The 14,781-nt window shown below is 35.9% G+C and overlaps 1 protein-coding gene across 7 annotated transcripts in view; it reads right to left on the bottom strand.

Annotated features, from left to right (window-relative positions):
• Positions 1-14,781, bottom strand: part of ARHGEF12 (Rho guanine nucleotide exchange factor 12) — a 152,743-nt gene that overhangs the window by 98,455 nt on the left and 39,507 nt on the right. For 2 of the 7 annotated variants that reach the window (XM_008973396.4, XM_034933897.3), the window contains exon 1: positions 5,108-5,297. The exons of 4 other annotated variants lie outside the window; for them this stretch is intronic. The gene's annotated coding sequence lies outside the window, so the exon portion shown is untranslated. Of the gene's footprint in view, positions 1-2,082; positions 2,112-5,107; positions 5,298-14,781 lie in introns of those variants that run through there. One more of the 7 variants, XM_063608841.1, reaches the window with a different exon arrangement.

Below are 14,781 nucleotides of genomic sequence, written 5' to 3'. Positions count from 1 at the left end.
TAAGCCAATAGAAAGAACTCCCAATCCTACACAATCTGTATCTTCTAATCCCAGAGCTCAGTGGATAATTCAGTTAATATCTATGTGCCATATGGGCAACTTGCCAGCTATACATTTAAAGAGAAACATGTCTCCACCTGAATGGCAACATTCCTGCAAACCACTCATTCCTTCAATAAATATGTGTTCAATTCCAGGTAAAGATGGGAGAGAGCAAAAGCAAATCTATTCCATTAGCATTCCTCAATACTAAAAGCAAAAATAGAAGGCAGGAGGAGCATGAAGGAAATGATTATGATCTCAAACCATTAACTAAAAAACATACTTGCCAAATCTGTTAAATTCTGGAGTGATACCAAGGAAGTCTGGTAGGCTTTGACCAGGAAACGGATTTCCCTAAACATAAAGATCACAGACCTGAAATGCAGACCCAACTATCCTTTGATTGGAAAGGCACTACCCAGGTGTGCGAATAAAACAAAGGAGTAGGGGACACTGTAGAGACCCGGAACAGCAGGAGGAGAAAAAAATAAAGAAAAAATAATATGACACATCCTTAGATTTAGGACACTCCTGGATATCGAAGGGTTATCTGCACTCCCATGTTTTTTGCAGCATTATTCACAATAGCCAAGATTTGGAAGCAACCTAAGTATCTATCAACAAACAAATGGATAAAGAAAATGTGGTACATATACACAATGGAGTACTATTTAGCCATAAAAAAGAATGAGTTCCTGTCATTTGCAACAAGATGGATGGAAATGGAAGTCATTATGGTAAGTGAAATAAGCCAGCAACAGAAAGACAAACTTCACATGTTCTCACTCATTTGTGGAAGCTAAAAATTAAAACAACTGAACTCATGGAGACAGAAAGTAGAATGATGATTATCAGAGGCTGGGAAGGGTAGTGGAGGGTGATTATAGTAAAAAATAGTTTAACTGTACATTAAAAATAACTAAAAGAGTACAACTGGATTGTTTGTAACACAAAAGATAAATGCTTGAGATGAAAGATACCCCATCCACCCTGATGTGATTATTACACATTGCATGCCTATATCAAAATATCTGATGTAATCCATAAATACATACACTTACTAGGTACCCACAAAAATTAAAAATAAAAGACTACCTGAAAATGTATCACAGACCTAAAAGTAAAACCCAAAACTATAAAACTAGAAGCAAAGAGGTGTGACCTTGGGTTAGGCAAATATTTCTTAGATATAGCAAAAGCACAATCTACGAAAGAAAAAATGATAAATTAGAATTCAAACTTTAAAACTTTTGCTCAAGGAAATGTGAATTATATCTCAATAAAAGTATTAAAGAGAGAAAGAGGATGCTAAAAAATGAAAATACAAGCCACAGGCTGGGAGAAAGTATTTCTAAATCATATACCTAAAAGGACTTATGGCCGGGCATGGTGGCTCATGCCTATAATCCTAGCACCTTGGGAGGCTGAGGCAGGCAGATTACTTGAGGTCAGGAGTTCGAAACCAGCCTGGCTAACATGATGAAACTCCATCTCTACTAAAACTAAAACTAGAAATAAATTAGCCAGGCATGGTGGTGGCCACCTGTAATCCCAGCTACTTGGGAGGCTGAGGCAGGAGAATTGCTTGAACTCAGGAGGAGGAGGCTGTAGTGAGCCAAGATTGCACCATTGAACTCCAGCCTGGGAAACAAGAGCAAAACTCTGTCGCTAAACAAAATAAAATAAAATAAAAATAAAAGCACTTATATCCCAAACATATAAAGAACTCTTACAACCCAATAATTAAAAGCTCAATTAAAAACAAGATTTGAACAGACAATCCACAAAAGACATATGGATGATAAAACAGGCACATGAAAATATGTTTAACATTTTTAGTCATCAGATGAAATGCAAATAAAAACTACAATATGATACCATCACACACACAGTAAAATGGCTAAAATTAAAAAGACTGAAAAAACCAACTATTAATGAAGTTGTGCAGCAACTGGAATGTTGCTAATGGGAATGTAACACAATACAGCCACCTGGAAAAACAGTTTGGCAATTTCTTAAAAAGTTAAAATATATACCTACCATATAATCCAGCCATTCCACTCCTGGGTGTTTACCTAAGAGATGAAAGCTTATGTACACACAAAAACTTGTACATGAATGTCCAAAGCAAACTTATTCCTAATAGTCTAAAACTTGAAACAACCCAAATGCCCATCAACAGCTGAATGGATAAACTGTGGTATATCCACACAATGGGATATCATTCAGCAATAAAAAGAAATGAACTACTGATACACAGGAATACAGACAAATCTCAAAATAATTATGCAGAGTAAAAGAGACCACATAAGAAAAGCACAAACTATGTGAGTTCACTTACAAAAAGACATGCAAATTAATCTATAATGACAAGAAAGAAAGCAAGAAAATTCAAACTACTCTATAAGGACCAAAGACAAGTCAATGGGTACACCTGGGGATAGGTGAGGAGGGGTGGAGGGAGGGAGAAATTATGAAAATGCACAAGGAAACCTTTGGGGTGAATATGTTTATTTTCTCAATTGTGGTGATAGTTTCCTAATCGTGTATATACATCAAAACCTATCAAATTATACTCTAACCATAGGCAGTTTATTATACACCAATTACATTTCAATAAAACTGTTAAAACTCTCAAGAAGCCTAATGTTTAAATGAAACAAAACTACCAGTAAACGTTATGTTATACCTTACGAAATATCTTTTAAGCAAAAGACTCAATGGTCTGAATATTTTCTACTCACTGTAAATTTACAGCATTTGAGACTATACAGTGACACATAAACAAAAAAGAAACTCTGCTGCTTTTTTTCTTTGCTTATATGGAATGCTTTAGTAAACTACTTTCAAATAGAACACTGGGTAAACAAACCTATGGTTAGCAAGTTCTATACTACCAATAATTTTGTATGGGGGAATTCCAGCAAACTTCAGATTACTTGACTACACTTGATTGTTTCGTAGGTGTTCTTCTTTTTAAGATTCTTACACTTAGTTCCTTAAAGGATCACTGTAATAGAAAGATTAATAATTTTGGCCCCCAGGGAATCTTTTGGTGTTAAGAATTATGAAGTTACTTATATATTTTGCCAATGTACTATACAAGTCTATTATTCCTATTCATTCATTCAAAAAATTAGTTTATAACTGCATACTATGTAGCCAGGCTCTAGTCTAGGTCCTTGTGACATATTTGGGGGAAGGGAAGAAGGAAGATGACAGACAGTAATAATCTTAATAAATAGATGTATATTTTATGTAATATGTTAGAAGATGATATGCACTCTATCACCCTCCCCCCCCACCACACACAATCCAACATGTACAGCACATTATGAAGGATCAGTAATGGAAACTAAATATAATAAAAACACTAAAGTAATGAGAATTGTTTCCATAGACCATATGTGAAAATCTCTTACACTGAATAGAATCATGAACCAAGGTTGCCTAGTCCAACCCTCACACTTTACAGACGATGTTAAATGATTTGCTCAATCACTCAGTTCTTGGCATAGATTAAAGATTAGGATCCCTATCTCCTTTTCACTCATGGTATCACTATTTGTGATGTCAAATAATCATGATAAAATGCTTTAATCTACTCATATACAAACAGTGGAAAGAGCTTTAGAGTCTGACTGACCCAGGCTTCATCACTTCATGGCTTTGTTACTTATGGTAAATCACTTAATCTCTCAAAATGTAAATTTTCTCATCTATAAAAGAGAATGACAATTTTTGTTTGCTTGTTTGGACTAATGTGCATATGATAACAAGAATGACAATAATTTCGTGACTAGGTTGTTATGAGGATTAAATGTAGTAGCTTATGTAAAACACCTACATGTCAGTACAAAAATATATAACACTGCAATACTTATATGCTTGCACCAAAAATGGTACATCATATGCATGAGTTTTTTATATCCTTTACTAGACTATAAACCTGATATACATCTAAAGAACCTAGCATAATGTAAATGCTCAGTAAGAATTTGTTAATTTGTTAATACTTCTGAGGAGTCAAACAGCTTTCAAAATGTGGCAAACAGTATGATAACTCATATCACCATGATGGAAATAATCAACTTAACTGAAAGCTCCATAGTACGCTTCAACATGTTTTCAGTCTGTCTTTCCTAAATAGAGAAGTCTGTAGCACTTAAATGCTTTTTAATGTCATAAATTAGGGTCCTAGCTCTTTCTGTCCACAAGAAAATAATTCTCACTATGAAAAATACTTTCAAGAGAAAACCAAAAATATCTTCAGCATTTTATATTACTTCTTTTCACATTCATCCCTTGGTTCCTGTATTTACAGCTATAATTGGAAAGAAAAAGAAAGCAGAATGCAATTCCAGTGCCATCACAGCAACTCGGCAGCTTCTTCAAATTTATAATCAACATTTTAGCTGACAAGAGCAAAAATACCACAAACTGAACAAAGGATAAAATAATTCAAGTTGATAAGATTGTTTGGTGCCATGGATACCACCTTTTCCAATGATTATATATTTCAATTTAGTTTCCAATGCAAAAACAGGAAGGTTACTCTGTAAAAACACTCCCTTCCCCCACTGTAATATTAATCCCCACCCCCTATATCCCATCCATGGTCTCTTGGGTATCAAAGGGAAACAACCATCCTGAAGCATGAGATAATTAAATCACAATTCACAGAATAATACGTCAAAGTCTCTAAGATTCAAGAGAGGTTATGCCAATTCAGTTCTAAAAAGGTAACATAAGAATGCTGCATCCTATTCTTTTGAATAAAGATATCCTTGCAATGCTGGATGTAAAAACCTTTGTTCTAAAGCTAAGCAATTAAGGCACGGGTTTTCAAAACTAGGAATTTTCTTCCTTAGGTCAAATTAGGTTTTTTAAAACATGATAAAAATCCTAAAAGCTGTTGTGAGAAATAATAATGAACAATGTAAAAATATCCTTTTCTTTTTTATTTTATTCCTGTTACAGGTACATTCCTTTCACTGAAGCTATTTTTCTACCATTTTGCTCCATTTTATACACGACCCAGAAAACAAAGACTGCAGTAGATTACCTGGATCACCGGACAAATCAGCAGACAAGCAAAAGCTCAAAAGGCTCGTTTCCATGGAGTAGAAGAAAATGAAATCCTCACCAAAATACCACTCCCTTAGCAATCCTAAGCTTTTTCTTTATATATACATTCGACATCCTTGGAAAGGCATTTGTCAGATGATTTTACTGACCACAAGAGGGATGATAAGAAGAAACCCCACCTCTTCTCCCACCCCCAATCATCTACCATCATCATTCGAAGCCCAACACTGCGCTGCTAATGGAAAGACAGAGAACAGCATCCATGTACATTTCCCTAGACTATCACTCAGGAAAATATATATAATATAAAGAAAGCAAGGATTTGGCTGATAATTCTCTAGCAGAACGGGCCAAATACCTCTCATAAAATTAAAAATACTTGCAAAAAAGATCCAATTATAAAGCCACAAAAAAACCCTAATTTTCTTCTTGAGTACAGCATGATTTTTAAATTGGGAATTTCCCAAATACAGTGCCAAAAAATGGAGTCCCTCAAATACCTTAAAATTCGGTTGTTGTTACTGCTCCTTTTCCTAAAGCCAGATAAACCAAATAAGTTAGGATTTACCAAAAAAAAAAAAAAAAATCCCCTTTTGTTGCTAGTATTACCCCTTCAAAGAGAATCTGGGACAGGAGGTGGGAGTAGAGGAGAAACAGATTTAAACATGGGGGGAGGAAAAATATTTTCTGCCCCAATAAGCCTAATTAAATCTGTAAGCAAGACTGGGAGGATTGAAATTTCTTCATGCTACTCTGTCTGTTTGTGTTTGATTATTGTGAATCTTCCCAGGTCTCAAACTATGCCCTAGGCATTATGTCTGGCATTCTGTTAACTAGCAGCCTGGCCTCTTACAGTAGAATGAGGGAGGAACAAGAGACAAACTCATGCAATCTAATCCCTAGAAGCCATGTAATTTTGCTAAAACAATAATTTGCCTCAAACACTGCTCTAAAAAATGCATTGCTATACTAAGAAGACTCAGCCTCTACTTTCCTTTTCTGAAGCATCAACCCAACTTGACAATTTGCAGGCACACAATTTCTGGGATCAATATATAAGTAACGAATGAAAAACATGTTGTTTTACAAAACATATTCCTTAAAACATTTGAATACATCTAATTTTAAGTTAAATCCCAGTAATCACTCTATCCACATAAATTATAGCTCAAGGTTCTGTGAATTTTGAAGGAAATCACAGAACCTCAAAACTACAGTTAGTGATCTATGAAGAATCAGCTTTCAGAAAACATATACCTTGGCAAAGGCAGTCGCCTTGTAAGTAGTTACTAAAGAAGTAGTTACTGATTAAGAAAATAGTCTAGATTTGCTAAAAACAAATCAGACTAGGCTACTGACTGTGGCTATCATTAGACTTCCTCCACCTATACCGAGGTCTCAGTTTCTCTGATGCTTGGCACTTTCTGACCAGCCCAAGTATCCTAAGAAACACGAAGCTACCCATATGTCAAAGCCTGTGTTGGCTGATGAGGCAATTTCTCAGACAGGACAGCTTAGAACTTGAAGCCAACTAATTTCATGTCTCAACATCTCTATCATCCTAGATCACCAAACAAAACTTTAGTCATCCATTAATCATGTGACATATCTAACAAAATCTTTCACTGTTCCCCTCTCTATCAAACTTTTTCACTGTGTACTCTAGGACAGGGGTCTCCAACTCCTGGGCCACAGATAATACTGGTCCATGATCCGTTAGGAACCAGGCCACACAGCAGGAGGTGAGCAAGTGAAGCTTCAGCTGTATTTACAGCTGCTCCCCATCACTCGCATTACCACCTGAGCCCCACTTCTGTCAGATCAGTGGCAGCATTAGATGCTCAGAGGAGCAGGAACCCTATAGCGAACTGCACATGAGAGGGATCTAGGTTGCACACTCCTTATGAAAATCTAATGCTTGATGATCTGTCATTGTTTCCCATCACCCACAGATGGGACCGTCAAGTTGCAAGAAAACAAACTCAGGGTTCCCACTGATTCTACATTATGGTGAGTATATAATTATTTCATTATACATTACAATGTAATAATAATGAAAATAAGGTAGAGAATAAATGTAATGTGCTTGAATCACCCTGAAACCATCCCACTACTGCCCTCCCCCGAACACCCTCCCAGTCCCATTGAAAAACTGTCTACAACAAAACCAGTCCCTGGTGCCAAAAAAGTTGGGGACCACTGCTCTAGGACTCTTGCTACAAGAAACCAAACACCACTACACTCTTAACTTCTTCACAGAATGCACTCCAAACGCTGCCTTCACCAACACCTGGCTCTCCCCCAAAGGCACTGTTTCCCTTTTTTTTTTTGAGACGGAGTCTGGCTCTGTCACCCAGGCTGGAGTGCAGTGGTGCGATCTCCGCTCACTGCAAGCTCCACCTCCTGGGTTCGCGCCATTCCCCTGCCTCAGCCTCCCAAGCAGCTGGGACCACAGGCGCCCGCCACCACGCCTGGCTAATTTTTTGTATTTTTAGTAGAAATGGGGTTTCACCATGTTAGCCAGGATGGTCTCAATCTCCTGACCTCGTGATCTGCCCACCTCGGCCCCCAAAGTGCTGGGATTACAGGCGTGAACCGCCTCGCCCGGCCCCCTTACTGCCTTTTCTAATGGAAGCCACCCCTTATTCCAAACCCCAATGCTTTCAGAGCCCAGAAGAAATTTACAATTTTCTTAATTTTTCTGAATATCCAAATAACCAATGCACATATAAAAAGGTGCTCAACTTTAAGGAAATGTAAATTAAAACCACAATGAGAGAGAGAGAGAAATAGAATGAATGAATACATACAGTACTCATGAAGACATTAAGCACCTAGAAACTACATCCGCTGATCAGACTATAAATTGGTACAATCACTCCAGAAAATTACTTGGTACAATCAGCTAAAGCTGTACCAGCGAATTCCACAACTAGGCAGAAATGTATATGTATGTTCACAAAAATACATGTCTGTGAAGGTTGCTAAACAGCACTGTTAGTAACAGTCCCAAACTAGAGCTATCTAAATGTCCATCTGCAGTAGAATGGATTTTTAAAACTGTAGTTTATTCACACATTAGAATATTAATCAATAATGCAAATGAATTATGACCACTCAAAATATACAGATAAATGTCATAAACAATTCAAAAGAAAGATGCTAGATTAAAAAGGAGCACATACTGCACAACTCCATTTCTATAAAGAACAAAAGCAGTCAAAAGTTAAACACAGAGTTACCATACGACCTACAATCATACTCTTAGGTATTTACACAAGGGACTTGAAAACTTATATCCATGCAAAAACCTGGCCATGGACATTTACAGCAGCTTTACTCCTAATGCCAAAAACTGAAAGTAACTACAATGGCCTTTAATGGGGGAATGAAAAAACAAATTATGATTCATCCACACAATGGAATAGTACAACAATTTTTAAAACAAATGAACTATTAATTTACACAACATGGATGAATCTTAAATACATTTTACTACATGAAAGAAGCCCGATACAATCTTTGGATTTTTCATGTATTTTACTACATGGAAAAATCCAAAGACTGTATCATTCCATTTATCCAACACTCTGGAAAATGCAAAAGTAGAGACACAGAAAATAAATTAGTAGTTGCTAGGGACTAGAGGAGAGGAGAGTGTACTACAAACGGGATGCACAGGGGGACATTTAGGGTGCAGGATCTGCGCTGTACATTAGGGTGGTGAATACATGACCCATTGCATTTGTCTGAACCCACAGAATGGCACAGTACAAAGAGTGAACTTCAACAAATGTTAACCAAACAACAACCACGAACATCAACCAAAACGTCAGAGGATCCCAAGATGAAATGTGGATTGCGACAAATGAAACTAACTGCATTACAAATGTATGACATAACTTCACTGAAGGGGCGGTGAAAAAGGAGCTAACCTAACAAACTTTGGAACACGGTGTTTTGACTTGAAATTGTAAGGCTAATGACAAAAGAAACTGTACATAAATACTGTACTCATGGGGTATGGGGTAATAATTCTAAATTTGCTTTTCATGTGTACATAGGTTGAAAAAATAAGTGGATGGATAATGCGGTGGCTGGAGCCAGGTTTCTTATGGTCAGACAAGGAAGTCACAGATTAAAAAGGAGGACTAGAGTGAACCTTGTGGTACTGGATTATAATCAGAGACATCAATATCAACTCATGTTTAACTTAACATATATGCCAACTGATACATATAGAAACAATTAGAGATGTATGTGTATACATGGGTTAGTATTCACACAGATATTACCTAGCTCTGTCCCCTGAGAGGGCCTAAAAGCAACGATACTCCAATAGCAATGAGCACACCTAGTAACTACATTTTGGTTCCTAAATAAAAGGAATGCTAGTTCCTTCAAATGGCTGATTCTACAGCTGATGCAAAGAAAATACAAGATGAGCCTGGAGCATCTTCTAGTACCACGTCAGGAGATGTTCAAAAAACAAAAGGATAGGGGCATATGAAAGGGACATAAACAGTAACTGGAAAACCTTCCCAATAGCCAAAGTTGGAACAATTTAAGCAAAAGAAAAGAAACCTAGCATTAGAACTCAAAGTATAAAATAAACATACATGAGTCCATACTGATATAAATGACTGAATAAACAGATAAATGTGGGGAAAGATCCAAATCTTCCTTACAGAAGAATTTCAAACCATATATGTAGATATCTCCCCCTTCCTAAAGTGTGGGTTGGACTTAGTAATGTGTTTCCAAAAAACAGAGTATAGTGAAGAAACCTAGCAAACACTATCTTAACCAAGTGGTCATGATTAACATCACCAGTGATGCCACGTGGACATCATGCACCCCTGATGAGAGGAAAAGAGGATTCTTTCCAAAAACGCATAACCCAGTCTAATACTGAGAAACAGCAGCAAACGCAGACTGGGGGACATTCTACAAAGTCCTCGGGGATGGCAAGGTCGTGACAAACAAGGAAAAACTGAGAAACTGTCACAAACCAAGAGACTGGGGAAACATGAAAACTACAAGCAATGTGGTATCCTAAATTTGATCCTAGAACAGAAAGAGGCCATTAATGAAAAAGCTGGAAAAATCCAAATGAAGTATGAAGTTTAGTTAACAGTATGTACTAAGGTTGGTTTCTTAGTTTTCACAGATATACCACAATAATGTAAGATGTCAGCAATCAGGAAAACTAGGTGTAGGGTATATGGGAACTCTACGTGAATTTTCTGTGTTATTTATGCAATTTTTCTCTAAATAAAAAATTAATCCAAAAAAAGTTTAAGGATTAGTCTATGGTACTAGAAGTCAGAATAGTGGGTACTCTCAGGGGGCAGTGAATTTAATTGCTGGTTGAAAACATTTCCACAAAGAAAACTCACTTCACTGGTGAATTATCACAAGCATTTAAAGGAAGAGATAACAATTCTACATCTGACAAATGAAAGTGAAAACACATGACACTTCCCAAAAAATTTTCTGAGGCCAACACTGTCTCAGTATCAAAACAAGGCAATGACATTACAAGAAAACTAAACACAAATATCCCTTAGGAACAAAGGAACAAGAACAATCATCAAAATATTAGTAAACCAAATCTATCAATAAATAAAAAGAATAATACATAATACATAATAAAGAGACCATTAGGATAAACCAAATGGGGTTTATCCTAAGAATGCCAGGTAGGTTTAACACTCAAAAATCAATGTAATTCACTGTATCACCAGTCTAAGAAAGAAAAGCCTCAGATGAAAATACCTCCTGGCAAATTAAAAAAAAGAAAGAAAACAGAAAAGCCATATGATCATCTAAACAGATACAGAAACAGCATATGACTAAATTCAATATCTGTTAATTATAAAATTTCTTACAAGCTAGGAATAGAAGGTAACTTCCCCAAACTGATAGAGTACGGAAAAAAAAAAAAAATCGTACTTAATGGTAAAATACTGAATGTTTTCCATGAGATTGAGAACAATGAAAAGATGTCTACATGTCTGCTTTCACCACTTCTTTTAACATTTCAGCCAAATGAGTAAGACAGTGAAAATAAATATATAAAAGGCTTACATCTTTTAAATGAAAGTAAAACTTTTTAATAACATGACATTATGGAAAACTCCAGAGATCTATATAAAAAAAGCACCAAAAAGCAAGTTTAGTAACAGTATGTAAGATCAACATAGAAAAATCAATTGTATTTCTATATATTATTAAAGAATTAAAAATTAATTTTAAATGCTATTTATAACCTCAAAACACATAAACTTAACAAACCATGTGCAAACCCTGTATGCTGAAAACTATGTAATGTTTATAGAGAAATTAAAGAAGACTACTAAATTAATGGAGAGAAAGATTATGCCAGTGGATTGGGAGACCTAATTTAAGATGTCAATTCTCCACATTCTGATCCAGATTCAACACAACCACAAAATCTCGGCCTGTTTTCTGTAAATAGAAATTGACATGCTGACTCTAACATTCATATGGAAATGCAAAGATCTAGAAGAGCCAAAACAATTTTTAGGAAAACAACAAAATTGGAAGACTTATATTACCTTATTTAAAGACTTAAAGCTAAGGTAATAAATAAATCAATATGTTCAGGCATTTTGATCAACAGAACATAATAAAGAAACCATAAATACAACTATGCATAGACAGTCTATTAAGTTTTTAACACAGATGCCAAAGCAATTCAATGGGAAAAGGACAGTCTTTTCTGCAAATGGTGCTGGAAAACATGCCAAAACACGCACAAACTTTAATCCTTACCTCACACCATATACAAATGTTAACTTGATATGAATCATAGGCCTAAACATAAGAGCTAAACTATACAACTTCTAGAAAAAATTAAGAGAACATTTTCTGCAACCTTGGGTTAAGTCAAGATATTTAAGATAGGGACCAAGAAGCATGAATACAAAATAAAAAGTTGATAGACTGAACTTCATCAAAATTAATAACTTATGCTCTTTGAAAGGCATTGTTAAGGAAATAAAAGGACAAGCCACAAACAGAAAGAAAAACATTTTCTAAATGTAACTGACAAAGGACCCATACCTTACCTCTCAATAAGACAAAGACAAGCCAACTTCTTAAAAGACTTGAACAGACACTTCACAAAAGAGAACAAAAGGTCAATAAGCAAATGAAAAGTCCTCAATATCATTCATCATTAGAGAAATGCAAATAAAAAGTAGAGTGAGATGCCATTCACACCCACTACAATGACTAAAATTAAAAAGACTGATACTACCAAGTGTTGATGAGGATGTAGAACAAGTAAAACTCTTCTACATTTCTAGTGGGAATGTAAAATGACAGAGGCACTTTGGAAAACAATTTGGCAGTTTCTTATAAAGTTAATCAAGGCCAGGTGTGGTGGCTCATGCCTGTAATCCCAGCACTTTGGGAGGGTGAGGTGGGAGGATCCCTAACCAAGGCTGATCCAAGACCAGCCTGGACAACATAGTGAGACCCCATCTCTAAAAAAATAAAGAATTTTTTAAAAGTTAATATATATTTACCATATGACTCAGCAATTCTACTCTGAGATGTTTACCAAAGAGAAAGAAAAATATATGCCACACAAAAACTTACAGGAAAATGTTCAGATGTATTCAAAATAGCCAAAAACTGGAAACAATCCAAACCTCCACCAACAGGTCAATGGATAAAGAAACTGATTTATTCACACAATGTAATACTATTATGGTAAGAAAAAGGAACAAACTACCATTATATGAAACAATTTGGATGCATCTGAAAAGTATTAAGCCTAAAAAAAGAGAAGAAAGGCTGGGCATAGTGGCTCATGCCTGTAATCCCAGCACTTCGCAGGGGTCAGGGCAGGAGGATCACTTGAGCCCAGGAGTTTGAGGCCAGCCTGGGCAACACAGCAAAACCCCATCTCTACAAAATACTAAAAAATTAGCTAGGTGTGGTGGTGTGCACCTGTGTGGTCTCAGCTACTTGGGAGCATGAGGTGGGAGGATCACTTGAGCCCAGGATATTAAGCCTGAAGTGAGCTGTGTTTGCGCCACTGTACTCCAGCCAGCCTGGGAAACAGAGACTGTCTTTAAAAAAAAAAAAGAGAGAAGACAGACACAGAAAGATTACATACTGTACATGATTTCATTTACATGAAGTAGAAAAGGCAAAACTATTGTGACAAAAAGCAGAGACAATTTTTTGGGGTGATGGAAATGTTATATATCTTAACTATGCTGGTTGTGGTGGTTAAAAAGTATACACACTTGTCAAAGCTCATCGAAGTACACACTTAAAATGAGTGAACTTAAGGAAGTCAGTATATCAAAGAGGCCTGCACTCCTATCTTTATTGATGCACTATTCACAATAGCCAAGATTTGGAAACAACCTAAGTGTCTATCAACAGACAAATGGATAAAGAAAATGCGGTACATATACACAATGGAGTATTATTCAGCTATATAAAACAATGAGATCCCGTCACTTGCCACAATATAAATAGAACTGAAGGTCATTATGTTAAGTGAAATAGGCCAGACACCAAAAGACAAACTTCACATGCTCTCATTCATTTGTGGGAGCTAAAAATTAAAACATCTGAACTCACGGAGATAGAAAGATGTTTACCAGAGGCTGGGAAGGGTAGTGGGGGGTTGGGGAAGTTGGGATTGTTAAAGGATACAAAAATATAGTTCGACAGAATAAGATCTAGTATTTGATAGAACAGGGTGATTACAGTCAACCATAATTTATTGTACATTTAAAAATAACTAGAAGAGTATAATTGGAATGTTTGTAACATAAAGAAAGAATAAATGCTTGAGGTAATGGATACCCCATTTACCTTAGTGTGATTATCATGCATTGTATCCCTGTCTCAAAATATTGCATGTAATCCATAAATATAAATACTTATGCCCATAAAAATTAACAATAATATAATGGTGAATTTTATATGTAAATTATATCTCAGTCTATTTTTTAAAAGATAAAATGAAGGAAATAAGTCTCAGTGTCTAGAATTTAAATTGCAGATAAACTGACCAGCCTCTCTAACTTCCTACTTAAAATAGGAACCTAAGTTGTTCCCTTAGATAAACAAAATCTTTAGAATTTGACAGGAAAGGAAAGCTTTATTTCAAAAATACAATTTGAAAATACAATCTGAACATTTAAAAAATCTAATTCTCAACTCTGAACACATTATTTGTAAAAAAAAAATTTAACATTTCAATGAGCAGTATATCAATATGATGATTTATTTAATAACTAAAGCCCAAGCAATTACCAGAGCAATTAACCTAACTAGGATATGCCTACCAGAACATTCCAATACTTTACACTGGAGAAATCTGATAAACATTATTTTGGTGATCAAGGTCATCATCAATAGTCACATATCATGTTAGCGGTAAGTACCCTTGGCATGAGTTGATGAAGATGTCACTTTACCTCTGTGATCTTCCTTCCAACAACCCATACTCCAGTCAAATCGTAAGAAAAACATCAAGCAAATTCTAATATAGGGGCATCCTACAAGAAACCTGACCAGTACTAATTTGAACTGTCGAAACCATCAAGAACAAGAAAAATCTGAGAAACTGTCACAGCCAAGAGGAGGCTAAGGAAC

Source organism: Pan paniscus, chromosome 9 (assembly GCF_029289425.2).
Source record: "Pan paniscus chromosome 9, NHGRI_mPanPan1-v2.0_pri, whole genome shotgun sequence".
NCBI lineage: Eukaryota > Metazoa > Chordata > Mammalia > Primates > Hominidae > Pan > Pan paniscus.
This window is presented reverse-complemented; position numbering and strand designations above follow the sequence as displayed.